This window comes from Lepidochelys olivacea (genome assembly GCF_965140295.1).
Source record: "Lepidochelys olivacea isolate rLepOli2 genome assembly, chromosome: 6".
Taxonomy (NCBI): Eukaryota; Metazoa; Chordata; order Testudines; family Cheloniidae; genus Lepidochelys; species Lepidochelys olivacea.
In genome coordinates, this window is record NC_140416.1 from 108121155 (window position 1) to 108148884 (window position 27730).

Genomic DNA, 27730 nt, shown 5'->3' on the forward strand with positions numbered 1-27730 from the left:
GGATGTTAAATTTAATTATATTATGGTGACTCTTACCAAGCAGGCCACCTTTTGGACCAGATCCTGTGCTCCACTTAGGACTAAATCAAAAATTGCCTCTCCTCTTGTGGGTTCCAGGACTAGCTGCTCCAAGAAGCAGTCATTTAAGGTGTCAAGAAACTTTATCTCTGCATCCCATTCTGAGGTGACATGTACCCAGTCAATATGGGGATAGTTGAAATCCCCCATTACTATTGAGTTTTTCATTTTAATTGCCTGTCTAATCTCCCTGAGCATTTCACAGTCACTATCACCATCCTGGTCAGGTGGCCGGTAATATATCCCTACTGCTATACTCTTATTATTAGAGCATGGAATTACTGTCCACTGAGATCGTATGGTACAGTTTGGTTCATTTAAGATTTTTACTTCATTTGGTTCTATGCTTTCTTTCACATATAATGCCACTCCCCCAACAGCATGACCCGTTCTGTCCTTCCGATATATTTTGTACCCTGGTATTACTCTGTCCTGTTGATTATCTGTGATGCCTATTATATCAATATCCTCATTTAAAACAAGGCACTCTAGTTCACCCATCTTATTATTTAGACTTCTAGCATTGGTATATAAGCACTTTAAAAATTTGTCACTTTTTAGCTGTCTGCCATTACGTGATGTAATTGAATGGAACTTTTTTTCATTTGACTGTTTCTCATCAGATCCTACTTGTATTTTATCATCTTCCATCCTCTCCTCCTTACTAGGGCATAGAAAATCTCCATTAATAGATCCTCCCCTAAAGGATGTCGCTGTCTGAACCACATGCTCCTCCACACCTGTTGGCTTTCCCCCAGACCTTAGTTTAAAAACTGCTCTACGACCTTTTAAATTTTAAGTGCCAGCAATCTGGTTCCATTGTGGTTTAGGTGGAGCCCATCCCTCCTGTATAGGCTCCCCCTTTCCCAAATGTTTCCCCAGTTTCTAATAAATGTAAACCCCTCCTCCCTACACCATCATCTCATCCATATATTGAGACACTGCAGTTCTGCCTGTTTAACTGGCCCTGTGCATGGAGCTAGAAGCATTTCAGAGAATGCTACCATGGAGGTCCTGGACTTCAATCTCTTACCTAGCAGCCTAAATTTGGCCTCCAGGACCTCTCTCCTATGCTTCCCATTGTCACTGGTACCTACATGTACCACAACCACCAGCTCCTCCCCAGCACTACACATAAGTCTATCTAGATGTCTCAAGAGATCCTCAACCTTTGCACTAGGCAGGAATGTCACCAGGTAGTTCTCCCAGTCATCGCAAACCCAGCTATGTTTCTAATGATCAAATCCTCCATAACTATTACCTGTCTCTTCCTAATAACTGGAGTTCCTGATCCCGGAGAAGTATCCTCAGTGCGAGAGGATACCACGACATCATCTGAAATGAGAGTCCCAACTATGGGATCATTTCCCTCTACTTCAGTTGGCTGTTCTCCTTCCCTGAGACTTTCATTCTCCTCAAGAGCACAGAGGTTGTCAGACCAGGGGTGGGACTGTTCTACTGTGCCCTGGAAAGTCTCATCTATATAGCTCTCTGTCTCCCTTAGCTCCTCCAGTTCAGCCACTCTGGTCTCCAAAGCTCATACATGGTCTTTGAGGGCCAGAAGTGCCATACACTGAATGCACATGTATGTCACCTGCCCATAAGGCAGGTAATCATACATGCTGCAATGGATACAATAAACTGGATAGCCCCCACTCTGTTGCTGGATTTCTGCCTGCATTATCTTTTTACTCCTTAAGCTCATTCCTTTGTTGTTTTGTTTTTTTATCAGGGGGTGTTTGGCTTTAAGTTTAAAGAATGTTCAGTGTATCTAGCCCCCCCTCGTAAAACTTCCCTGTTAGCCACTCCTGTTCACTAGCTCCTCTGGTCACTTAGGAGCAGGCTTTTTAAAGCTCTGGTCTTCCTGAGTAGCCTCACCCCCTGGTTAAGGGTTGATGGGTGCTAAAGGGCTTAGGGATCACAGCCTCGTGAAGAAACTCTCAGCCTTGCCTAGCAGGCCGCTGGTTCAGCACACACACAGTCAGCATACGGTCCCCCAAACAAACAGACCGCATGGTATATTTCAGGCAAGCAGCAAGCACACCACAAACACACACACACACACACACACACACTACAGACAACAAACTTACCCCAAAGATCACATAATCACTCCTCCTTCACCTGGAGAACTCCCTTGCAAAACCCTCCTGTTAGCCACTCCTGTTTGTTAGGACATCTATTTAATGTTCCATCTAATTAAGGTTCAGCAGTTCTAAATAATGTGTCAAAACCATTGGTGGCTAGTTTACAGCAATATTGCCACCATTTCTCTCGTTGGAGGGGCTGCACTGTTAGTAGTGAAACAGAGAGACAGTTCTCAGAAAAGTCTAGTGTAGACAAAGGCCACAGAACCTCTTCTCCATGGGCAGAGGAACAGCCAGTGTTGGTGCATAGGGGGCAAAGTACCTTAGCAGGCCCTGGGAGGTGTGCAAGTTTGAATCATTATTAAGGCTGCAGGTTTGTCATTACATGAAAAGTCACAGATAACATCTATCCGTGACTTTTTTCTATGTCCATGACTTGCCCCCTAGGGATGGCTCCTGTGAACTGTGGGGCTAGGCCTGGCAGCCTGTTCTGTGCATTGCAACCTGATGTGTAGGGTCACAATGCTCCTCAGATTTGGCCCACCCGACCCTCCATCATATGAGGTTGGGTAGGCCAAACCTGAGTGGCACTGTGACCTTGCACAACATGTTGCAATGCATGGAGCACGGTGCCAGGCCCAGCTCCGTGGACACGTGAACCACAGCAGCCATCATTGCAGGGTGAGAGCAGGTGCTGGGCTCAGCCCCACGGGACACAGGAGCTGTTGGAGCTGCTGCTGCAGGGTAAATGTGGGGGAGGCTCGCTCTCCAGTTCTCTCTGCACCCCTGAGCTGAGTTGGGATTAGGGGTGGCATTGCTGTGGGAGGGGGTCCACAATAAAAACCTGCACTGGGCCCCAACTGTCTGTTCCTCTGCCACGCCGCCCCCCCCACTCACTTCCTCTCAGTTCAATGCTATGTTTTACTGACATGACAAACTATACAAAAGTTGTCCATGTGTAAAAGAGAATCTTCTATCTGTCACCAGTATATTCAGTACATAAAGCATGTAAAAGGGTTTAACATTTCATGTTGGGGGTTAAACCCCCTGTGTTTAGTTAACATTATCGACTGCTGATTCAGTAGCAGTTTGTTCTAAACAACGTGATATTATTGCTGCCATCTCTTTCCTTTTTCCCAGTTATGTACCGTTTCCCACCCCCACTCCCCCCCGCTGTTTAATGTGACGTCTCTTATTTCTGATAATTGAGTAAATACATTTCTCGTACTTCCTTTTCTTTTGGACACTACAGTAGAAAATATCTTTCTCTTTCAATCTGTTCTCTGTCACGGTGGTTGCACACTCTTTCTGGGTTTGCACAGCCGTGTGACTCTGTGTTGCTACCTCTAGTTTATTGTTTACTGTCTGTATTTGGTGAGAGCAGGTTTTAGTTTTGCACTTTCCACTGCACTGAAGCAATTTGCTAATTTTGTGCAGAGAACTACCAGTGAAGCTTGTTTTTATGATCTGTCCTAGTGATTCGTATACTGGTATTTTAGGGTTTGGTCTAGTCACTCTCTCCTGAAGCTCATTCAATTTTGGGTGGGGTTCTTTGGTCCATACTGGTTAGAAGTTTAGTGCAGCTGAGGACGGAGTGATTTTATGTAAAAATGGATTGTATTTTCATTTGTGATAATCCATTTCCTTCCTTTCTATGCTCCCTCTTCCCAGTCTAGTCCTTCCCATGATTTTCTCCCTCTTCACACTCCATCTCCTCTTTCCCTCACCCCCTCTTTTCACTTTTTCCTGGGACACCATTTCTGAGGGGATGGGAAAATGTGACAGCATACGGAACTTTATATGTGAATCTATGACATCTTGTAAAGTCGGCGAGGGAGCAAAAAGTGGAAGACCTAATGGAGCAGCCAGACTTAGGAAAAATCTAAGGGCAGGGACAAAGTAAGGTCTGGGTGTGAGGGCAACTGCACCTCTCGCTCCTTCAGCCGCGCTCTCCTTGACCGTCTACTCCTGCTCGACTCCTCCAGCCGGGGCGCATGTGCACTTGTGCGGGCGGGAGCAGCCTGCGAGGGACCCCCGCGGCAACGCCGCGCGTTACAACGCCCAACCGTCGGCGGAGGAGCTCGTGGGGCCGGTCGATGAGCCGTGCTAGCAGCAACAGCGGCGGCGGCGGCGGCGGCCACATTGCTCGGCGCCATCGCTGCGCCTTGCGGGGCTGCCCCCTCACCCCTCCCTGGGCTCGCTCGGGCGGCGGCGGCCCCTAGCAGCTCTTCTCGGCCGAGCCTCCCGCCCCTCCTTCCCCGGCCAGGGCCCGGCAGCGAGCTCCCCCAGGGGGGCGGCGCATCAGGTGCAGCCGGGGCGGGCTGCAGGCCTGGCCCGGCCCCCTCTCGCCTGCGCGCTCAGGCGCCCGGCTGGAGGGAGCCGCCCCTCGGTGTGCGAGGGCTCGAGGCAGGCAGAGCAGCGCGCCGCGCCGCGCCGCGCCGGGGATTTCCAGCCTGGGCGGGCGGGAGAGGAAGTGCGGGGCGGGGGGAGCCGGGGCAGAGCACCAGGGACTTTCCAGCCGGGCAGCGGCCGCCTCTGCCGGGCTGTAGTGGGTCCCCCTCACACGCTGGCAGGTAGGGGCGGCGGGGGGCTCTGCGCACCCGCACGGGAAGGGGCTTCAGCGAGCCCGGCGGCGGCTGCCCGGGCTCAGGCTCGGTGTCAGGGGCAGGGCTGCGGCCACCCGCGCTGCTGCCCCTGCTCCCACCTAGGGACGCGCTGCGGCTCGGCTCCTGCTCTGGGTCGGGCTGCTGGGGGAAAGGCGGCGGCGGGACTGGGACGGGCTTAGGCGACTGCTGCTGCCTAGCTCATGTGCGGGGACACGGCTTCAGCCACCCGCCAGGGACAGACACATCAGACTCAGCCTGTTGCCCAGGATCTGGCGGCGGCGGCGGCTGCTGCCCAGGGATTGATTCAGCCTCGGGCTGCGCCTGCTGCTGCCGGGGCTCAGCTTCGTACTCAGGGCTGCAGCTCAGACCTCAGACCCTGCCCAGACACATTCATACTCCGGGCTGTTGGTTGATTTTCGTTTTTTTGAGGTGGGGGAGACGTACTTGTAAGGCTAAAACCCGCCTGACATCTCCCTGCCTGGAGGAGCCGATCAGTAAGTGTTCCATGTAAAAACCCCCTTCCACTTGTCGCTCTGCTAGGCGATGTGCTTAAGGGTTCTTGCATGCATTTGATGTGTTGTTTGAATGCAGAAAGCTCTCTCAATTTCTGGCTCTCTCATAGGCAGTGTGGGCGGGCCATATGCTTTTAAAGGGGCAGTGTCTGTGTGTGTTGAGCTGTTCTTTTCACTTGTGGCAAACGCTTATTTTGCTAACTTTGCACCCCCAAAGACCGCTTTACTTTAACAGTTAACCGTAGAATATCTGTGTTGAGCAGGTTTTTAGCAAACCATTACCATATTGGATGTGTGTGTGTGTTGTGGGCAAGGAGGGGTTCTCTAGTGAAGGATGTAAAATAAATTCAGTTTAATATGGGTTTCATCTGTCCCTCTTGGGGAATATCCTCTCTCGGTATTTAAGGAGAAATAGCTATCCATACTCACCACAAAATGAGCTGTATTTTTGTAATGCATATGTAGTAAGGCCTTATTTTATAAGATGATCTTCCTAGCGTAAACAACAACTGCTTTAATTTTACATGATTTTAATATTTAGTAAATGTGTGCACTATTTACTGTTTAGTGTTTTAATTGTTTCATTTGATAGTTTAGTGGAAAAATAACTATTGTTTAAAAGTTTATACTGAGTCACTCTTCTGCAGATGAACCTATGACTGACTCATAATCAGAGAACTGCAGTGGCTTGTAAGATAGACGGGCAAGACATTTACATCTGTGTGATTTATTTTTATCTTCAGATAATATTAAGGGTCTAAATAAACTTCAGAAAAGCCAAAAAATCTTAATTATGTCTACCATTCTAGTGTGCAGTCATGTTGTGCCACGCTATTGCTCATGTATGGTTTGGAAGACTATATAGACTCCTATATCTGGCTGCTCAGCATCTATTTGAACATTGTTGTGTCATCTCCTGTGTTTCTGTAGTAGTAAGATGTGGGTAGTGCCAAGGATATGCTTTGAAATGAGAGATCTCTTCGGGTCAGTTGTTCCTCTAGATTGTCAAGATTTATCTGAATCTTGTGTATATTGTATGTTTTAATCAAAAGAAGCTTACTGAATATAGTGCTTTGCATTTTGCATGATAGATCTGTTATTTAGAGAATGTATTTAGAATTGTTGTGTACTAATCTTAATTCACATTCATATGCCAGAAAAAGGTGTTTTATTTTTCAGTGTATGCTGTGACTGCATATGAGCAGTGCTAAACCTGGGCACATCATGTATCATAATGCTGCATATTTAGTAAAAATCCATATTTAAAATACTACTGTCTATACACAAAAGCTGTATTTTAATCACTATAACAAATCTTTTTTCAAACTACAGTATATTTGGAATGACATACAATATTTTATTTTATAAAATGAGCCATTTTTAACTTACAGGAGTCTAAAAGTGTCCAAGCGTGGCAATTTATGTGTAGTTCTATTTACAGTTTGGAATGTAAAAATGGCACTGTGTGCAGAACACATTTAATGTGTTTACAGAAAGAAGGTTCCCAGCTTGAGACAAAATATACCATGTTTCAGCCTGAGTTTTTATGGTCAGGTTGGGAAACCCCTTATAATACAGGTTGATAATGGAGACACTGACATATCATGAGCTTGGGCAGCACAAGCGGACACCAATACAATGTTATAAATGGTGTCTTGTTTTTACTTTAAAATGTAAGGTGTGTCACTGAAATGCAACCTGGTTGGGAGCTTCAGTTGTCACTGGATTTGGAACATAGAAAAGCAACTATACATGTAACAGCAAAGCAGTTAATCCTAATTGAAAGTGGGTGTTAAAGGTCTCGGTCCCTATGCTTTTCTGAAGACCTGAAATTAAGTTTGGTATTCATATTGGTTTGAAAGACAGAGTTCCAGTGCAAATAGATAGGGAAATAGACCAAAAATTTGGGTTATCTTCATAACAGTATTCTAAGCATCTCTGCTATTGTTAATATCTTGAAATAATATATAAAATTTTACTAGTTCAATTCCTGTTGCTGCTATTATATCCTTTAGTATGATTGTTGAGATTCCATAGATAGAAATAGTTGCTTTGGCTTTCAAAATGGCTTTGAAATCCTGCCGCATTTTTGATCTTCTCCTAATGGATGTGAAAATTGTGATTAAAATACTAAAAGCCAAAAATCTTTATTTCACTTATGTTATTGTTAAATTACCAGAGAAAATACATCCCTCTCCTCCTCCAAGCTTTGGAAATGTGAATTAAACCAATAAAACAGAGGAATGAGATAAGCTGATCCACTGTCCTTATTTGCCCTTTTGTGAATAGACGTTGCAGGTATATCAGGACATTGTGATCTCAAACATCCTATGTGATGCAATAGCTGAATTTCTCAGAGTTTTGTTGATTTATTAGAGCTTCATAATTCAAGGTCTTGAGTCTTATGATGTCTGAAGATGGCTCAGTTTTGGAGGTCAATATCCCTCTGGACACTCCGTCAGAAGAATTGCAAGGGTTTTAAATTCTTTTTCATGCCCAGGGATGGGTACTTTTTGAACTGGGTACTATGTTTGAAACCTCCTGGCATTTTTTTGGCCTCTGAAATATAGCAGCATCTCTGCTATAGTTAAGGTTGAGAACGCCTTTCTATTTTAAAGGTTGATTCTTCTAAGTATTCTAAAATCCATGTTTGCTCATGTTGCTTTTGAAATTTGGTATGCTTCATGGGGATGAAGAAAAGGAGTACTTGTGGCACCTTAGAGACTAACAAATTTATTTGAGCATAAGCTTTCATGAGCTACAGCTCACTTCAAGGTGCCACAAGTACTCCTTTTCTTTTTGCGAAGACAGACTAACACGGCTGCTACTCTGAAACCTGTCTTCATGGGGATGCATGTCCTGGGGGGTTGCTAGCCTGCCATGACCAACAGGACCTGTGTGGCTCAAGAGGACATGTTAAGGTCGTTGAACATGTCTGAGCAGCCCCCAGGCATTGTAGATTTCAACCCCACCCTTGGCAGAAAGCTGAAGTGTAACGTATGCATGTTGCTGCAATCTGCCTTTCTCAAAGCCTTTTTTATTTTGGAGAAGTGTAATCTGAGTATGGCAGAAAATTCAGAAGGTGTTCAGTTTATTTTCAGGAAGAAAATATATTACATGCTGGGAGGGGTTGAGGGAGAGGAATTTAGGGTTGCAGTGAGGGGAGGGGCATAAATGGAGATGGGTGATAGCATAGGGAAAAGGGTCTGGGGGAGAGGGTGGGGATTAGGGAGAGTGGGAGGGGCGGGGTGGGGCACTGAGGCATAACATGAAAGTGGGTCCCAGGCGAATGGGGAGGATTAGGGGTAGGGGTGCCTATCCTATTTTCTCCCATCCTCTGTGTTTGTTGATATCTGGGAGGTGGGGCACTGACCCTCTGGGGGGGCATCTTAACCTCTGTCCCTGTCCCCCATGTGGGAGCTCAGATCTTGGCGGGTCCTGCCCCCAGGGGTTTCTGAGCCTCCCCCCTCTGCCCCCATGTGAGAGCTGAGATTTGGAGGGCTGAGCCTCTCTCCCAGCTCCCTCATATTGGCTGGGATCTGGAGAAGCCCTGCCCTTTTGGGTGGGGAGTTGAGAACAAGCATTCTGGTAGCATGAACCAAGAACACACTGCTGAGACTGGAGGGAGTTCAGAACAGACTGTCAGTTACTGGCGGTGGGGTGAGAACACTGCCTGAGATGAACGGAGCAGTTCTCAGGCCTTAGAGCTGTTGTTTCAGGCTGTATACATCTCATTGGGGTGTTCTCATTCAGTTGAGAATGCGATGAATGGGCAACTTCACATGTCTCTGTGCCTCAGTTTCCCCATCTGTACAGTGGGAATAATGATGCTTCCTTCCTTGATGTACAGTGCTTTGAGGTCTGCTGATGAAGTGCTATGTAAGAGGTAGGTATTATTATCATTACTTGGCTACAGTAGCATCTAAGCTGCAACCCTACATAACTACAATTGCTTAAATGACCACTGTCTCCTACCAAGAATGTTTCAGTGAAAAAAAAACCTAGGAAATTCACTGGCAAAAAACTTGTAAATGTAGAATTAAGGTTGCCTGGTGGTATCTCATGGTCTTTTAGAATGCTGAATTCCGCAAAACTCATCCTTAACTCAGAAGCTTCTTGTCAGTGAATATGGATAAAGAAGACGAAGAAGGAAGAGGGGAAAAATGGGGATGTCAAGAGGAGAGAGAGAGAGAGAGAACACAAAAGTTGGAGAGTGAGAGAGAAGCCAAGAGAGAAAACTAATAAGGGAAAGTGAAGGGGTAGAAAGAAAGGTGGAGACAGGAAGTGGGGAGAAGGAGTAGCAGAAAGGGTTTAACTACAAGTAATGAAGGAGAGGACCCACAAAACAGGAAGATGATGTTGTGCTGGCCTTTAGAAGTAGGGGGGAGAGGGAGAGGAAAAACATGGGAAAAAGAGGAAGAGTAGAAAAAAAAAACAGAAGGGAGAAAAAAACCGAAACAGATGACAGTATAGACAGAAAATGGAGGGAGACAAGAAAATAGAAGCAGGAAAACAAAGGGAAGAAAAGACATCTCATTATTGAGCCTGTTAATTTTTTTTTCAAGTTCCTCAATGCCTTTGTATTTTTCTGGGAATGCATTCCACTATACTGTCAACTTGGACAGATGTGGAGGGGAGCACTGATGGTAGAATATTTTTGCACTTGTGATTTGGGTTGAATTACTGCTTATTGTTGGATTTGTGACTAGGTTAGCAGGGCAAGTATCTTCATTTATATACCACAACAGTAGGTCCTTAATCCTCTCCACCCCTCCGCCAAAAATGGTACGCCTTAGATTTCCATTCTGTTGTTCTTACCTGCTGCTATACACTGTGTGTGTGCGTGTGTAGTAAAAAATGTACATTTACTAGAATCCTGTGCTCTGAAGCATAAGGATGGGAAGGAAATAATAATATCGGAAGAAATATAGTGAGTGGCAGCAAAGGAAAGGCAAAACCCTTAACATGTTTCTGGAGACCTACATTTTATATGGGAGGTATATAATTACTTTCCTCCTTTACACTGTGTCCCTGGGACATCTTCTGTGCTTTATTCTGTAACATTCATTTTACAGACCACCATACCATGAGGCTTAAAATCTTAGAAATGTAGGGCTGGAAGGGATGTCAAGAGGTCATTGAGTTCAACCCTCTGCACTAAGCCAGGATCAAGTAAACCTAATCTATCCCTGTCAAGTGTTTGTCTGACCTGTTCTTAAAAACCTCCAAAGACAGGGATTGCACAACCTCCCTTGGAAGGCTGTCCCAGCGCTTAACTACCTTTATAGTTAGAAAGTTTTTCCTAATATCTATCCTAAATCTCTCTTGCTGCAGATTACTACTTGTCCTATGTTCAGTGGACCTGGAAGAAAATTGATCACCGTTCTCTTTATAACAGCTCTTAACATATTTGAAGACTGTTATCCATCTTCTGCCCCTTCTTTTCTCAAGGCTAAACATGCCCCATTTTTTAACCTTTCTTCATAGGTCAGGTTTTGTAAACTTTTTATCACTTTTGTTGCTCTCCTCTGGACTCTCTAATTTGTTCACATCTTAAAGTGGGGTGCCCAGAGTTGGAAACAGTAATATAGGTGAGGTCTGAACAGTGCTGAATGGAGCAGAACAATTACCTCTTGTGTCTTACATATACCACTCCTGATAGTACACCCCAGAATGTTATTAACCATATTCAGTTTGTGAGCCACTACTACCCCTAGATCCTTTTCAGCGGTACTAGTGCCTAGGCATTTTCTATTTGTGCATTTGATTTTTTCCATCCTAAGTATAATACTTGGCACTTGTCTTTATTTAATTTCATCTTGTTTATGTCAGACTATTTCTCCAATTTGTCAGAGTTGTTTTGAGTTCTAATCCTGTCCTCCACAATGCTTGCAACCTCTTCAGCAGTTTGGTGTCATCCTCAAATTTTATAAGCGTACTCTCTACTCCTTTATCCAAGTCATTAATGAAGCTCTTATTTAAGTTAGAATTTTAACTTTAGTGTAATGTTTTTGTATTTAATATAAGCTCATTTAAGAAACAGATTTCTTTGTAATGTATTGGGATAACCCATCCTTTAGACCATGTGCAATGAGAACAAAACTTTGATGATCCTGTGACATAGTGTATGAATTCTAAAGTGAATGGATCCATTCACGTATAATCTGCACACCAGGTGCTCTAGACCAAATACTCATGATTGCAAGCTTTATGGTTCTTTTCACTGCTGTGATGATGGCTATACTGAGACTTCTTTTCATAACCATATAAGTTCAGCGTTCAGAATCATATTGAACATGTGTCTCTTCACAGTATCTTCATTAATATGAAAAGCAAAGCATAGTGAATACTATAAGAAAAGTAGGACATGACCAGTAGATGTGTTTAAAACTTAACATTGTTATTCTCAACAGTGTTCTTAGGCAGTTAGCAAAATAGTTGCTTTGCTTTGTTCTGTCTTAACTAACATATTGTGGGCAGTACCGTAATACAAATATGTTCGTCCACGCTGCCACTTTATGCCTACAATAATTTCCTAGTTAGTATATGCAGAACTCCTTGATAATCCATCATGAGAGAAAGGAGGATCTAGTCGTTAGGGTGCTAGCCTAAAAACCTGGGAGACCAGGATTCAATTTCCTGCTCCGTTAGACCTCTGTGTGATCTTGGGCAAGTCATTTAGGCCTAAACTACACTTAACATGTTTAGGTCCACGTAGCTACGGCACGATGGGGGTGTGAAAAATCCACATGCCTGAGAGCCGAAGCAATGCTGACCTAGCCCCAGTGTAGACTCAGCTAGGTTATTAAAAAAACGCTTCTGTTGACCTACCTTCCGTTGCTCAGGGAGGAGGTGTTCTTACATCAATGGAAAAACCATTCAGTCACTGTAGGTTGTGTCCACATTACAAGATTATGCTGACATATCCACAGTGCTGTAGCTATATCTCTGTAGTCCTCATAGTATAGATGTGGCCCGAGTGTCTGTGTTTCAGTTCCCCATCTGTAAAATGGGAATAATAGAACCTCTACTTCACAGAGGTGTTGAGGATAAATATGTTGAAGATGTGCAAGGTGCTCTGATAATACGGCGGCCATCTAAATGCCTTAGATACATACACAGAGCTGCTTTGTTATTCATTCAGTTTATAGTAACCTCCTGCCATGCTTTGTTTATGGTACTATGCCAGACTGTGCCTTGAAATGGTAAGCCCTGTGGGGCAGGAAACCTGTTCTTTGTCGCAATTCTTCTGTTGTTCTTTACAGTGAATATGCAGTGCTATATAAACAATATGTAACTGCTTGTATATGTCAAAATGCTATCTGTTTGGGCTTTTAAACTGTGATTTTCAACTTGTTTTCTGTTTTGGACTTCTAGAGTGATAATAAATTTCCATCATCCATAACAAAACAAAATTTCCTAAAATGCATTTTAACAACCTCACCCCCCCCCCCAAAAAAAAAAAAGTTGGCAGCATGAAGGGTCTTGGTTTTATGCGTGCAGTCATTTGCATGGGGAAATGGGTAGTTAAGAATGCAATTATATATGATACAATGAATATTTTAATCATCGAAATTGGGTGTACCCTGTACCAAATAGTGACCCTCTGAAAACTTAGTACTGCAGAATCTTTTCTGTCCCCTGCCATTGCAGGAGTTTCCCATACGGTAGGTTCTCTTTAATGAAGGGGCTTCTTAGACTGAGTTCTACAACTTAATAGATCTCATCATTGGTATTTTTTTCTTGCTTTTAATCCTATGTTTTCTCGTATTTCATTTAGTTATTATTATTCTCCCTTGAACCATTTTAAATAACTTCTCTCTGGTGTAATTGTTCACGCTTTTCAGAAAAATGTCATTGCATCTCCCTCATCTCCCTTAATTGTAATTTGGCCAAGCAGTATAAAGTACGTCTAATTTCTCATGTTGGTTCCTATACCCTTTTAAGCAATTTTTGCAGATTTTTCTCTGAATTTCTGCCTATTAGTCAACATCTCTTTGGTTTTGAGGTATTAATTGTTGAATGTGGTGTTATAAGAGTAGTCAGTCTCCTCTTTACTGTCTAGAAAGAGGTCTGTGTACTACAGTACCTTGGATTGTTCTTTTCTGTCTAATTGCATGGATACTGAATTAGCTGTTCTTATCCAACATTACCCATTTGGTGTCTCTTGGCATCACTGCTCTCCAAGTGTCTCCCTTCCATTTAATTTCTGTATATTGGCTTATTTCTCCCCAATATGCTTGCTTTTCCAGAATTATACTCATTTGTGTACCACCTGCTGATATTTCTAACCTCTAAATCCATTTTTCTCTAACCTCACTCGTATTCACAGTGGCTACTTATTTACTATCATTTTCAAAGTTAATTAACATACTCTGCTCTAGCCTCTTCTAGATCATTAAACATTTAACTAAAGTCTGAATCCAGCATCAGTCTCTACTCACTCCTTGGACATTGCTCTCTAAATATTGTACCCTTTCTGTCTTTCCCTCAAACACCCTTTCTTGTCTCTTTCTTCTCTTTGATGCTTATCCTAGCATCCTTAGTAGAGGAGCACTGTGCCTTTATTATGCCTGCTCTGGTTGAAATTGATTAGGGTTGCCAACGCTAGTCTCAGTAGGGGCCAAGAGCAAGGGTGGCTTTATCTGGGGTCCATGCGTGGAATTGCACCCGCAGAAATCAGGCCAGCTCCGGTCAAACTGAGTGGCACTACAAGCTGGCGATCAGGGTCACAGTGCCACTCGCTCAAATTTAGCTCGGCCATCCCTCCATCATGAGATGTGCATGTGTGTGATTGCGTGTGAATGGAGTGGTGGTTAGGCCAAATTTGAGTGATTGGTATTGTTGTCTGGTGCTCACGGTTGCAGTGACAATCAGGTTTTGTGCCTGCCATTGATTGGTCTCTTGCCCTGACAGGTGTGCACTGAGGCAGGAGTAGGGTTGGGGATGCTTCTCCCACTTGTAAAGGGGCTGGAGCTCAGGGAGAGGCAGGACTAGGCGTGGCCTGCTGGATACACACAGGGCAGAATCCCCACAGGAAGGACAGCAATCCCCTGGGCGTGGGCTGCCCCCAGCCTTGCAGGGAGGGCAGTGACATCACAGGCTTGTCTCCTCTCTGACACCTTCCTCGTTACTTCCCCTGCCTCCTGTGTCCACACCAGTTGAATTGTAAGGTTACATTTGCCCCTGCCCAAGAATAAAGAGCTTGAGTACAGGATTGCAAAATACTCTTATTCTCAAGCTGCCAGCAGTTGGATGTTAATTCAGGGCTGTAAAGATACAGTCACCTACTTAACTAGGTGAAGGCTATGGCATCTTCTAACTCGCATCTCTCTCTCTAGTAGTCTCTGAACTACTGCTGCAGTAATATCTCAACAATTTGGTGGTTTTTGCACGTCTCTGTAAGTCAAAGAATATCCACAGTGATTCGCATAAAGGTTAGTAGTAGTCTTGCCATTGGCTTCTGTGTGAACTGGATCATGCTCCACCTATCTAGAGAACCTGGTTTTGCTAAACTTCAGCACAGTGCCGTGTGATTGATAAAAATGCCCTGTTTTTCATTAAAGGTATGGATTTATAATGGAAATACCAATAGACCCTTTTCTGTAATTCTGCTAGTGGATGTTGCTACAATGCTGCTGTTACTATTTAGCGGTTCCTTTTCTCTGTGCTACATGGACGCATTATGAGGTATTTTGAACTTTTCTTTTGGAACATATGTAGAAGAATGCTCTCGGCAATCTCTGTGATAAACTCTTTATTTTCCCAATCAGCTTCTTTAGTAAATTATACATGGGGATTTATGTCAACTGTTCTTTGATATCAGGGATCTGGGACTATAAACTACCTCTGTGTGGACTTTTCCTTTTTCCAAATGTATGAAACCTTCACTTTCATTTTGAAAAGCACAGTGGAATTTATGTATTTCGCTTCCAGTATTTTACATGAGGATGTTTAAGGTAGTTTCTGGGGCTTTAATTCATTTAGGGGGGCTTGAGTGTCCAAAGTTTGTTTGTTCTTCTAAATACACATACCATGTTCTTGCTGGTTTCCCTGAAGGGATTCTCTAAAATGATTAGGAAGAAAAGGAATAGGTACTCTGGGATGTGTGTGTGCCCGCACATACACGCACAACTGTGCGTACATAACCTGAGGTTATTCTGCAGTCATTTGCAGCACTATATATGATCTAATTTTTATAAGCACTCTGAAGTACATTGGTTGACTGTATTGAGAGCAAACCAGGTAAATATACTGTTTATGTTACAGTAGTACTAATCGGGCTTGATTGCCATTGTGCTAGGTACTGTATACAAAATAGCAGGACAATTCCTGCCCCAAAGATCTTACTGTCTCAAGTGCCAGTCCTTATGCTTGGGTGTGACTTCACTCACATGAGCATGTTCAGTGGGATAGGACTTGTGTGAGTAAAATTACCTAAGTATATGCTTAAATGTCTGTAGGATCAGGCTTAAATTTGTCACAACAATGGACGTAAAACAATAGGAATGAGCAGGGGGTGGGAAAAGCAATAAGAAAATGTGTGGAAGTAGGTCAGTTACACAATTATATGGCTTCAAACCAGGCTTGTTTGTTGTTATAAGATAAAAACATGTAAGGAAGATAGCTGACAGTGACTTCCAATAGTTCTCTTGCCACATGTTGCACTGCTCTTCTTGAGAGCTTGTGTGCTGCTATTTACCTTATCTGGTATGTACTGTAGCAGGAGAGCAAATTTAAGTTATATGTTTTGTTAACTTTTTGTTTTAAGTGAAAATAAGACGGTGGTTAGTGATCTGTATTGCCATGGATAAGATCCAGGTTTCTGGATCTTCTGTTCCTGGCTGGGATTGTTACAGTTTAGAAATACTTGGACTTCCATCAGAGGTATGAATGCCCCTCTCTGGCTGCTTGTGGAGGAGGGAGTAAGCACAATTCAAGCAACTTGTTTGCTGTTCTTTTAAATTTGGCTTTTCTATATTTAAAACTTAAGAAAGCAGTTTCAGCTAAAGCCTCATTATTCATCTTTCATGCAAATAAATCCGCACATGAATGTAATGTTTATGAACTATTCATAGAGAAATGTAGACTACAATCTACCATGTAGAAAGAAGAAAAGGAGTACTTGTGGCACCTTAGAAACTAACAAATTTATTTGAGCATAAGCTTTCATGAGCTACAGCTCACTTCATCGAGCCTGCCTTGTATTAAAGAAAGATTAGCAGCAAGACATGGTGTATTGAATCAGTTATATAGAATGTTATCTGTTGCTGGTGCCTCTGCAGTAATACATTGTCACATACAGGAGAAAAAAATTGGTGAGCTCTCCATTAGATGGTGCTGCTGGGATTAAAATAGTTGCACAAGTGAATGGAAATGGGCCACTTCCTGTGACTTTATTGGTATGTATTTATAGGCAATGGCATTTTTATGACGTACTATACTTTTATTTATTAAATAGCCTTCATAGGTAGGCAGACGTGCAAGATTTTTGTGTCATGTTTGGAGAAAATGTTTAAAAAATGAATAGGTCGGATGCTAAATAGCCAGAGTTTTTAGGAGAAATAGTAAATCAGCTGTTCCACACATGGGTGATCTTAGGTCTTAGCAGCTATAGCTAGGGCCCTACCAAATTCATGGTCCATTTTGGTGAATTTCATGGTCATAGGATTTTAAAAATCATAAATTTCATGATTTCAGCTATTTAAATCTGAAATTTCATGGTGTGGTAATTGTAGGGGTCCTGACCCAAAAAGGAGGGGTGTGTGTGTGTGGGGGGGGTGTCACAAGGTTATTGGGGCTGGGGTGTGTGTGTTGTGGTATTGACACCCTTACTTCTGCGCTATTGCTGGCAGGGCGCTGCCTTCAGTGCTGGGCAGCTGGCCAACAGCCACTGCTTTCTGGCTGCCCAGCTCTGAAGGCAGCACAGAAGTAAGGGTGGAAATATTATGCTTCACTCCCCCCCCCGCCCCCCAAATAACCTGGTGACCTTCCTGCAACTTCTCTTTGTGTCAGAACCCCCAATTCCAGAAACGCTGATCTCCCCCATGAAATCTGGTCTTGTGTGTGCTTTTACCCTGTACCATACAGATTTCATGGGGGTAGACCAGATTTCACTATCCATGACGCGTTTTTCATAGCCGTGAATTTGGTAGGGCCCTAGCTATAGCTCTTATCTAAATAACGATTTGGTGTGTTACTTGGATACAGTGCTACCGTGAACTTGGAAGAAGTACTGCAACATTGGAGGAGTTCCGCTGTGGATAAATCCTTGATTAAATGCCCTTAGGTAATGGTCAGTCTAGTTTATCTAAATACTTAATGCCCCATTAATGAGCCCTTGTCTAGACTACTGAAAAAAGGCATATTTAAAAAAAAAAGTGTTTCCTCATTTGTTTTAACTTGCATTTTTTAAATACCACTTAGTATCTAGTGTAGTCTAGGTCTAATACATTTTAAAACATATAACTGACCTAAACTGTCCCCTAGAGTGGACTGTGAAAACCTAATACTTTTTAAAACACTCTGTCTATGCTAGTTGTGAAGTGATGCTCAAAAATATATTAATACATGTTAGCAATACATTTGCTAAACACACCTGATTTTCCAGTTCTAGATGTGAGCCCCTCTCTGTGTCTGAAGACAGCAAGATGGAAGTGTCTGACTAGTAGCATCCTTGAATATTCCTAAACCATAGAGGCCCTGTTTAGAAGAGGGGGGAAAAAAGGTGTTTTTAAAAGGTGTTTGTGTAGGAAGAAAGGATGAAGTTAGGTCAGGGATAACTAACCCTGACTGAACCATGATCTTTACCACAGTGCAGACGTTAACTGCCCTGTGGTAACTTGAAATAGTCATTGAAATGGTTATAGAATTTGTCTGTTTGGTAAATGGCTTATCAACTCCCATTTTTTGGTAAGCAAACGGTTTCAATGACTTCAGATAAATTTGGATGAAGTTGTGAAAGAGAGGAGGAGTTTAAAATCATATTGTTTAACTATTTTAAAAAAGCACCTTTTCCCCTTGTTTGTAGCCATGTAACATGTTTGGCGAGAGGTCTTGTGAAAGTGAGCTGAGACTATGACTGATAGAACTCTGGATTCAGCACCAAATGAGGACACTCCTCGGAAGCCAAATCCAGAGGCTGCATTGGATGGCTGGTCTGCTAAAGTCTGTGTTTATTGTACAGGAGTGGGTGGGTGAGATTCTGTGTCCTGCAATGTACAGGAGGTCAGACGAGGTAATCACAATGGTCCCTTCTGACTGTAAAGTATATGAGTCTACAATCTAATCAATGGCCTTTAGCGGACAAAACTTTCTGCTTAGCTGGAAATCTCTCAGCCCTTCTCAATTCTACTGACTTTGCCAGCAATAAAGCAGGGCAGTTTCACTTGGTTTAACCAGAACTCTCAGGTGACAAACTGGTTAGAAGAATTCACCAAAATTTGCTGCAGAACTAGTTTCATCTTTGATTTTGCAAAAATATGTTGCATGCAGAATAATCAGACTGAGAATTATTGAGAGATCATCCTTGTGGATGACTTTTTTTTAACTCTCCATATTGGTATGGGCACACCTCATGCAATAAGTAAAATGATAAAATCTCTCAGGAGTGGGAGCCATTTTGTTATGGCTATTGAGTAGTGTGACAAAGTCAGGCCCGACTGCTGCAAAAGGGTCCTGGAAGGCTGATATATTAGCTCTAGAATGTTAAAGGCCCTTTTTCCTACAAGTTGAGAAGGGGTTACCTCAGGTCAATTAGGGACACCTGAATCCAATTAAGGGCTGTCTGAGGCCTTTAAAAACCCCTCCTGGGGAGAGCAGGGGAGAGCGAGGGAGAAAGACAAGCTGCTGTTACGCTAGTGGCAGCAGGGAAATAGGCTGTTCCAGGCTGAGAGGCTGTGCTCCTTAGCATAGGGGAAACAGCCAAACCTGAGTTCCTGCGAGGGGAAGGACTGACACCCCAGGGCAACCAACTGGATGACACCTTGCCCCAGGGAGGGAGGCAGCGAAAGGTACCCCTTGGGGTTTTTTGTTTGAGGCTGTTTGCTTTTTGTTTGGTGGAGGATCACCCCTTAGGCCGACCCTCAGGCCTACCCTGAAAATATAACCAAGGGAGCACAGAAGTGGAAAGGCAAACCCTGCCTGAGTGGGACTGCTTACCCCAGGCCCGCCATCACTGGCGGGGGAAACGCTAAGACTGGTGAGAGAAAAGAGGTGCCTTGCCACAGTAGGAAGGAGAGGGGTTTACTCAGGTAAAACCAATGGGATTACCAATTTGTCAATATTCTCCAGAGAGCATTACCTCCTATTTCTAGAGCCATAATTATCCAGCAGATATTCAGAAACTGATACGAACAATCTTACTCTATCCCCTGATGTCTGATTTTCCATTCTTGAATAGACAAATGGAGACGCTAGCAAAAAGCCATGTACATCTAACTTCCTGTATCCTCCCCAACGTACTTTAGAGTGGGAATGTGGCATGGAAACAGCGGTAGCACTGTTGGAGGACCACCTCCCAGACATGGACAGCTGTGTATTCATCCTCATCCTTGATTATGCGGTGCTGCAGGTTCTCCTCTGAGCTCTAGCAGACCAAGCATTGACAAGGTACTGGGATCGTTCTTTTCCTTCCTCACAAACTTGTGTCCAAAGGAGTGTGGAAGTGCTGCTGCCTGTTGCTCTGAGATATCGCCTGTGATATTTCACGAGCTTTCATTCTCTTCCTCATTCTGTTCACATCTACATAAACCCCTGAAGGGATTAAATGCCAACAATATGCCGACAACACCCAGCTGTCTGTGAACTTGCCATTCCTCAGCTATCTGAGTTTTAATTCCTTACTGAGGTCGACTCTTGGATAACCACAAGGTGGAAGTGATGCTAGTGGAAGGAAGGAAATATTTAGGCCAGGTCTATCCAAAAAAGTTAGGTCAACCCAGCTTTGTCACTCAGGGGTTTGAAAAATCCATACCCCTAAGCTATGTAGGTAAGCCAGCCTAACCCCCAGTGTAGGCAGCTGTATGCTGATGGAAGAATTCTTTCAACCTCCTGCCTCTCATGGAGATGAATTAATTACAGTGATGGGAGAACTCCTCCCGTCTTTGTAGCGAGTGTCCACGCTGCAGTGCTTCTAGTGAAGACATAGCCTTAGAAGTAGCCAATATCTTATCACCTTGCATTGCAAGCACTGATTGTAATGTTGTCAAAGTGGTGATGAGAGGGTGGTAGGAGGTAGTGCTGTTTAACTCCCTGTTGTTGCTAGATACCCAAATAATAACAGTAGCAAAACCCACCCTTTTTCTTCCACCAGGGGACTATTTCCCATCCTGACAGACTGAGGCTTGGCCATATCATTTGTAGCTTCTAGGATTTATCGCTGCATTGCACTAGACTTGGCTTTTCGTCAGCTTTTTGTCAAGTGGTGCAACAGTTCAGTCTTCTGATCAAAATGGCAATGAAAATACATCGCTCTGGTGCCCGAGCTCACTGGCCACCTATCTAATACTGACTTTGAACTTCAGAGCTCAATGTGTTGAGCTCTGGGCTACTTATAAGGCAGCTCCTTGCTCCAAAATGAAGACCAGGTATAACACCCGTGAGTCACAGTTGCAAGGCAAGTTGCACTTCTGTCTCCTTTCTGGTGTCTTTCAGTGCAGCCCTTTCAAGTGTCAGATATAGTGCTTTTGCCTATCCTGGGGTGGAATTCTGCAATTCTTTCCTCTTAGACTGGACCCTAGGCTACAGTACCCTGTGTATATCAATTGGGTTTACACAGCAAGTCCATCTGGGTTTGGCGCTTGTGGTTCTTCTCTTTGAGAGTGTGTGACCAGCCATGTAGACAGCCTTTTGAAACCAAAGTATTATTTATTTGAACAAAGCATTTAGAGAAAAGGATCTTAAAACAACACAATTGACATGTTTCTGTTTCACCTTAGGTTTACCATGCCTCGATGGTAAGTTAGGCAGACCGAACTCCTTCATATAGACCCTAGTGGGTGCCTGTGTTTTAATGTGGCCCCTCCTGAACAGCTCCTGCTCCTCTTGAGAGAGACTTTTTAAACAGCTGTCAGCCTTTTGATCTTCTGGTTCCCAAGCCTTTTCCTGTAATGACATTGTCTCTTTACAACCCCCAAGTGTTCGTGCAGAACTGTTTAGTCTTGAAACATTCTATTTCCTTCCTGTTTGATTTCCTTATATATTATTATATTATTCCTATTATACTAAACCAGTATGTTTGTACTGTAAATATTGCAATAACCAGGTCAACAGATCATGCTCAAATTATTACAGAGCAGCTCCACTGCCATCACACTAAGATCCTCAGTAATGATGAGTAAGATTACTTTGAGCTGGAGACAGACATTTCAGTGGTTGGCCCTGGCTATCAATCTCCCTGCCACCAGTGGTAAGAATGAACATAAGCCTTGGTGCTTTCAGATGGTCTGTAAGGTTCATCAGTCATAGGCCTTGTCTACACTGAAGGGAAAAGTTGATCTAAGCTACGCAATTTGAGTTATGTGAATAATGTAACTCAAATCGACATAGCTTAGATCTACTTACTGCGGGGTCCATACTTCGCAACATCTATGGGAGATGCTCTCCCCTCGACTCCCCTTACTCTTCTCAGTCAGGTGGAGTACAGGAATTGATGGGAGAGTGATTGGCAGTTGATTTAGCGGGTCTTCACTAGACATGCTAAAATGACCGCTGATGCATTGATCGCCGCAGCATCAATCCTCCGGTGAGTGTAGACAAGTCCATAGTTTCCCATAATGGTGGCAATTGTGAATTAAAAAAACAAATCAAAATCACTTCTTTTGTTTTTCGAAATTGATGGGGGAGAGAATCTACATCAGACTGATCACGCCTTTGGATTTGTGTACATTTGTAAGACTCTTCATATGCTACCAGTAATGATAATACATAAGTTAATGCTTGGTGCATTGAGAGGAGAGCAGACCCTGGAATATGATGTCTAATGGTGGAAATTCCTGTGTCAAAAATTGTAGGGCCCCAGTCTGGCCTCAGATATGCACATTGAAGTAAATGATTGTTTGAGGTGAAGAGGAAGAATTCACCCAAATACAATGAATTTTGGTGCTTATTTAAGCCCCAAAGGCTGCAAGAACGTCTCCAGCTCCTTTACCCAAAAGCCGAAGTGCTATCTAGATGCGTGCTATCTGGGAATTATAGGCTAGTAGGCAGCTCCAGGCTCTCATCTGCGGCATGGAGGCTTTTGTCCATTATCTTACTCTGTCCACAGGCACAGCCGTGCATCCGGATGCTGGAAGGGGGTGGGGGAGCCTTCGTTTTAGAAGAAAAGGGAATTTTTCTTTCTCCTCCTTCCACCCTCACCCCAGAGAATTAGATCAAGTGGGTGTGTCTGCTACTCTGCTCCTTCCTTAGCCTCTGGTTTGGTTTGGTCTACACCAGTGAATAGCAGCATCTCTGTTGGCGTCTGATAGCTTTCCCAAGCAGCGGAAGAGTGAAGGTGATGTGATCCTTGTCAGTTTCACAGCGGCCCAAGCTTCTGAATAGCATCAGTGAGAACTGATTAGATTGGTGTGCTAATTTTCAAATATTACTTTACCTGCTTTTATATTAATAGCACTATTTGTCTGAACTTCTTAATTTTTCTTTTTGAAGATTAATTTAAAATAGAGCTCAATATTTCAGTCATTTTTGACTCTCCATGAGTTTCCATTTTATCACAGACCTACTTTTTTCTAGTATTCTTTTCTCCTTTTCATTTCCTGCTCTTTGTGGTGGGTTACTACTTCAAGGCCCTGTCATGGACTTAATGGAACTACTGTATTAGGCAGGAGCTACTAATAGTCATGAAATCTGTGAAACACTTAAACCCTGTTTGGGTGGGTGAAAGTTGCTTATATGGACCTATGATGTTTTACTACAGTATCTCAGATGGTTACAGTATCTCAGATGGTTCAGATCTTTGCAAGACCATCTTGCCAAGTGGGTGAATAAACTGTGCAAGTATGATTTCTGACACTGACCAGGGAAGATCTGTGCACATCTATGTGGGTTGAGGTGCAGCTCTTGCCAGTGGCAAGTGGAAAATCCAAGGCAGCCCACACACAAATCCAATATCATACTGGCTGCAGTATTTCAAAAGGAGTGCAATGTGCTGGTTCAGAGAAAAGAATAGGTCATTAGATCCTTTGGTTGATGAAGAGTTAGTACCTTCAATGAGCAAATGGAGGCACAATGAGACATTTTAGAACTAAGAGGAAGTGTGCTTTATTGCAGGTGGTAATCTAGATGTGATGGAGAGAGATGGTAACTGATTTTCCCCAGAGGATAGAGGAAAGCTCTGACACAATCTGCCTGTTACCCCAAAATGAATGACAGTTGTGTATTAAAGACCATAAAACAGTTAAAAAAGAGGCTCTCTTGGCCCTATTACCGGAGGGATGTTACACTCTGGAGATGCCACTGAGTTTGCTCAACCAGGAATGGTCCCTGGTTTCAGTCCTAAACCCCACTGCTGCGATAGAATGGCGATGCTTCCGTGAAATGCGTGATTGTAAGCATTTTTGGACTACTTCCAGCTGTAGAAGCAGGTTGTGTGTGTGTATGGTTTTTGCTGTTGTTTTTTAAAGGGCATAGACTGTTTTACAGATGGCCAGGTGGATGCTCTTCCAGAGTGGAGGAGGCTATCACTTAAAGGATCTCGTAATAGATTTAGGATTTTTATCAGAAATCGACAGTGACCATTGAAGATGGCTAAAGATGTCTTTTATCTATGGTGGTGTGGTAATCCTTAATACAAATATCATTCATGTACATAGCAATATTGGCTTTCATTGTAAAAAGTGTAGAGCTGTGTTAACATGCAACACAGTTAAGTAAGAATGTCAGGGTAAATAAGCTTTTATAAAGGGGATGTGGTGGGAGGAGTAAGGGGCAGCATGAACTTCACTACGCCCTAAAGTACCACGTGTACTGCAGAATGTAGTCCAAATAGAGGGAGATTAGGGTGACAGGATAGGTTTAACTCTGTTTTCTTGAAATTGTGAGTGGAACCTTCTGTATATGTGTATTTTAATGCTTTAAGGTATGCTAGGAACCTCAGCTAGCACGAAAATGGTGGCAGCATTGTATTTCATCCTTCAGTATGAAAATAATGTTGGCCTATGTTCTTTTGAAACTATGCATAATAGAGTGTAGTTTCATGTTGAAACTTGATCTGATTAAAAAAAATTTAGGTTTAATTTTAAAGTTGGTTTGATTTAAGGCTCACTGCTTGAGAATTAGTGACCAACAGCACTGAGACAAAATGTATCTTCATTTCCTAGAGCTGCTATTTAAAAAAAAAAAAAATCATCCAAATGAACTCAAAGCACAGTAAAAATAAGTATTTATTTTAGAGGAATCATTAAAATATACACTGTATCCTTAACCATCAATATTCCTAAATCCCTGTATTTGTAGCAGAAGAAGGTAACATGAGACATATCTTCATCTGGGCAAGATTCCTGTAAAATGGGGTTGCGGGTGAGCACTGAAATAAGAACATATCTTCCATTGTTTCATTTTTTCAGTTGTCTGCTTCTCACTATAATCTTAAAGTGATAGTCAATCCTCTAAAAGAAGTGAGGACTGACTCCGTAATTGTGTCTGTCTTATTTAGTTTGAGCTACTGTTTTTTTCTCTAACTATGTATTACATTTTTTTTGGCTGAAGAAAAGAAATGCCCCATTCAATTTCTTACTAACTATCTGTAGGGATTCATGGTTCTTTTCCTTGCTGTTTCTTTCACTGTGCTTCCTGGTAATATTGAAAAATCCATTCCATATGTTTCACTCAGACTGATGTTTTGTAAGAACAGAAATGTTAATTCAGCTACTTCAGATTTCAACGTTGTCATAGGGAAATGTCCCCATCATGCTGGCCACTATGTGCTAATACCATTTCCCAAATGCTGTTAAAATTACCTGTATTTTCAAAATTAATGTTTCCTCCCTTTGGAATTTCCTACTCTGGATAAGTTGAAGTACAATAGCTAGTATAAAATTAGATCTGCTGTGCTATGAAACAGAGCTTCTATCACAAATAGTTTCTTTTCTTGGTCTTGGTTCAGGTTAACATTATGTATCTCTACATCTGCCATTTGTGGAAACTTAATAAGAACATTCTGAACCTTTTGGTCAATACAAATTTTCCCATTATGTAAAACATCTTACAGATTGGCTTGACTCACTAAGTGGTGGCAGGCAGGAGTCTCTTCCTGCAGGAAGTAGATCTATTTTTTTTACAAGGAAGTTTTTAGTGAATTAGTAAATCTTCATGTAGCCTGTTATATTGGTACGTTGACATGATTTAGTGCAATCTCAGTTTCCTATTGATCCTTTCTGCCTTCAGGCTTGTGAGAATTATTTAAGTATATTAATAGAAGACACTTAAAACCAGCTTCATTTGTTTGTTTCCTAGCAGGGGGACTGGAGTGCTTAGACTTCAGCAGACTCAAGACCAGCTTTTAGCAGTGGGAGATAATGTATTAATCCATTGGAAGCACAGAGTGGAGTCTTGCATATCACTTTGTGGTTTGTGTTGTGAAAGATGTTTTTCATGTTAGCAGGTTCTAACAGAACTCTAAGTGTGCATGATGTTTTCACCTTGTGTGTATTTAGGAACCTCATGACAGGTATACCATGCTTTTATTATTATTATTTGTATCAGTCTTCTACTTTGATGCTGTTTTGCTTTTGCATTGTTGGAAATAATTTTCCTAATAGGTTTATTAAGGTTTACCATGACTCAGTTTCAACACAAGTGTTCCTTTATTAGTCCAAAGGCCACTTTGTGTTGGTTACATCCAAAATACGCATATTCACCCTTATATTCTATACCCAAACAATAATATAGTTATAAACATTGGCCAAATACTCACAACCAGATCAGGCCCAGGAGACACTCCCATCATGGCATTACTGCAGTGGGGCGATGAAAACCTTGCTCTTTATACACTATAACAAACAAGTGATGTCAATTCTGGTTATTGGACCTTAGCTAATATTAACTGAAATGGTTTAGGGCTGCACTCTTTCTTCAAGATTTTTCCCCTTGTCTCACTTCCCACTATTTTCCCCTAGCTATTGGACTAAACATTTTTAACCAGTTAATTACTTCACCTGGTACCCAATTAACATGATTTCTTTATTTCTATTTCTTAACCCAAGCCTTTAAATAAGATAACATGGGTATTTTCAGGATTACTACAAGTTTAATGCAAACAGTAGCTTCTCATGATCTCATTCTTCTTGGTCACATGCTTCAGGCTTATCACTCATGTCATGATTTAGACTCAATTTTAAACCAGAGTTCACTGAGGCCTAATATGGGTTTATATTCCTACAAGCATGAAGCTTGATAAAATGAGATTACATGCAACTTTCTCAATTTTCTTTCCTTGCATGTAGACTGAATTTTTTTAGGGATCGTTAACATAATGCTCTGGCTCACAGGTTACTGAAGTTTGTGGCTTCAAAGCTCTAACTGGGCCAATTTGTAGATCTGACCCTGTTTATTTTCCACCTAATCTTACCAGGGGTATTTAGCAAGTATATCGTCTTTCGCTTGCTTGCATTGGTTAGCAACCAAGGCTATTCCTTCCTGAAAGTAGATGGAGATATAATAGTTTTGTTTCTAAATAAACTCTTTGATGCCTTTTATCTGGTTTTTTTAGTTTGTCTCTTTTTAGACAGCTGAAAAGGAAAGTTAGTTTGCAGATGTGATTTTAAAGTTGGTTGTAAACATCCAAGCCATAACTAGTTTACAAAGCCATAGTGATGGCCAATTTAGAAAACTATATAATACCTCAATTAGACTGCAGGAGGAAGTACTCTGATTTTTCTGAAGGGTATGCATGGGCAGACCTGTTCATTGTAACTTCTCTCCCCTTTCTTTTCCGAGACCCTGCTTTCTTGAGTTTATTGAACAACCATTTTCTGTCTAGAGTCAGTGGTACTATTTGGCTGTTGTGAAAGTTCAAGCATGATAGGATGATAGCCTACTGGCTCTGCCAACTAGAGGGGCTACTCTTTTCGCTTAGCTGGGTAGAGGTCTATGCTGAAGTGCTGGTTTTGATCCCCGCTGATGTGGTAGAGACAGGAGGGAGTTACAGTCGTATTCACTAGCTGCCAATTGACTTTTTTTACATTAGTGCTTCCAGTGTTGCTGCCACCTGTGCACCACTGTGGAATCTAAAGAAACAAGGCTAGTGTAGGTGAGGCCTGGTAGGTGCTTAAGCTAAAATATAGTTCTCTAACATTGCTTTACCATGTGCTGTTAGGGGAAAAAACAACAACAACGATGTACAGTCAAGTTATATATTTTATTGTAATATTAGGATATGAATTAGGATACAAATTCATATCCTAATATTACAATAAAATATATAACTTGACTGTAAATAAATAAATAT

At 42.5% G+C, this 27730-nt stretch overlaps 1 protein-coding gene across 1 annotated transcript in view; it reads left to right on the forward strand.

Moving 5' to 3' along the window:
* Window positions 1-4696: 4696 nt before the first annotated feature.
* Window positions 4697-27730, forward strand: part of TRAF3 (TNF receptor associated factor 3) — an 81017-nt gene continuing 57983 nt past the window's right edge. The window contains exon 1 of the mRNA XM_084630182.1: window positions 4697-4738. The gene's annotated coding sequence lies outside the window, so the exon portion shown is untranslated. The remainder of the gene's footprint in view (window positions 4739-27730) is intronic.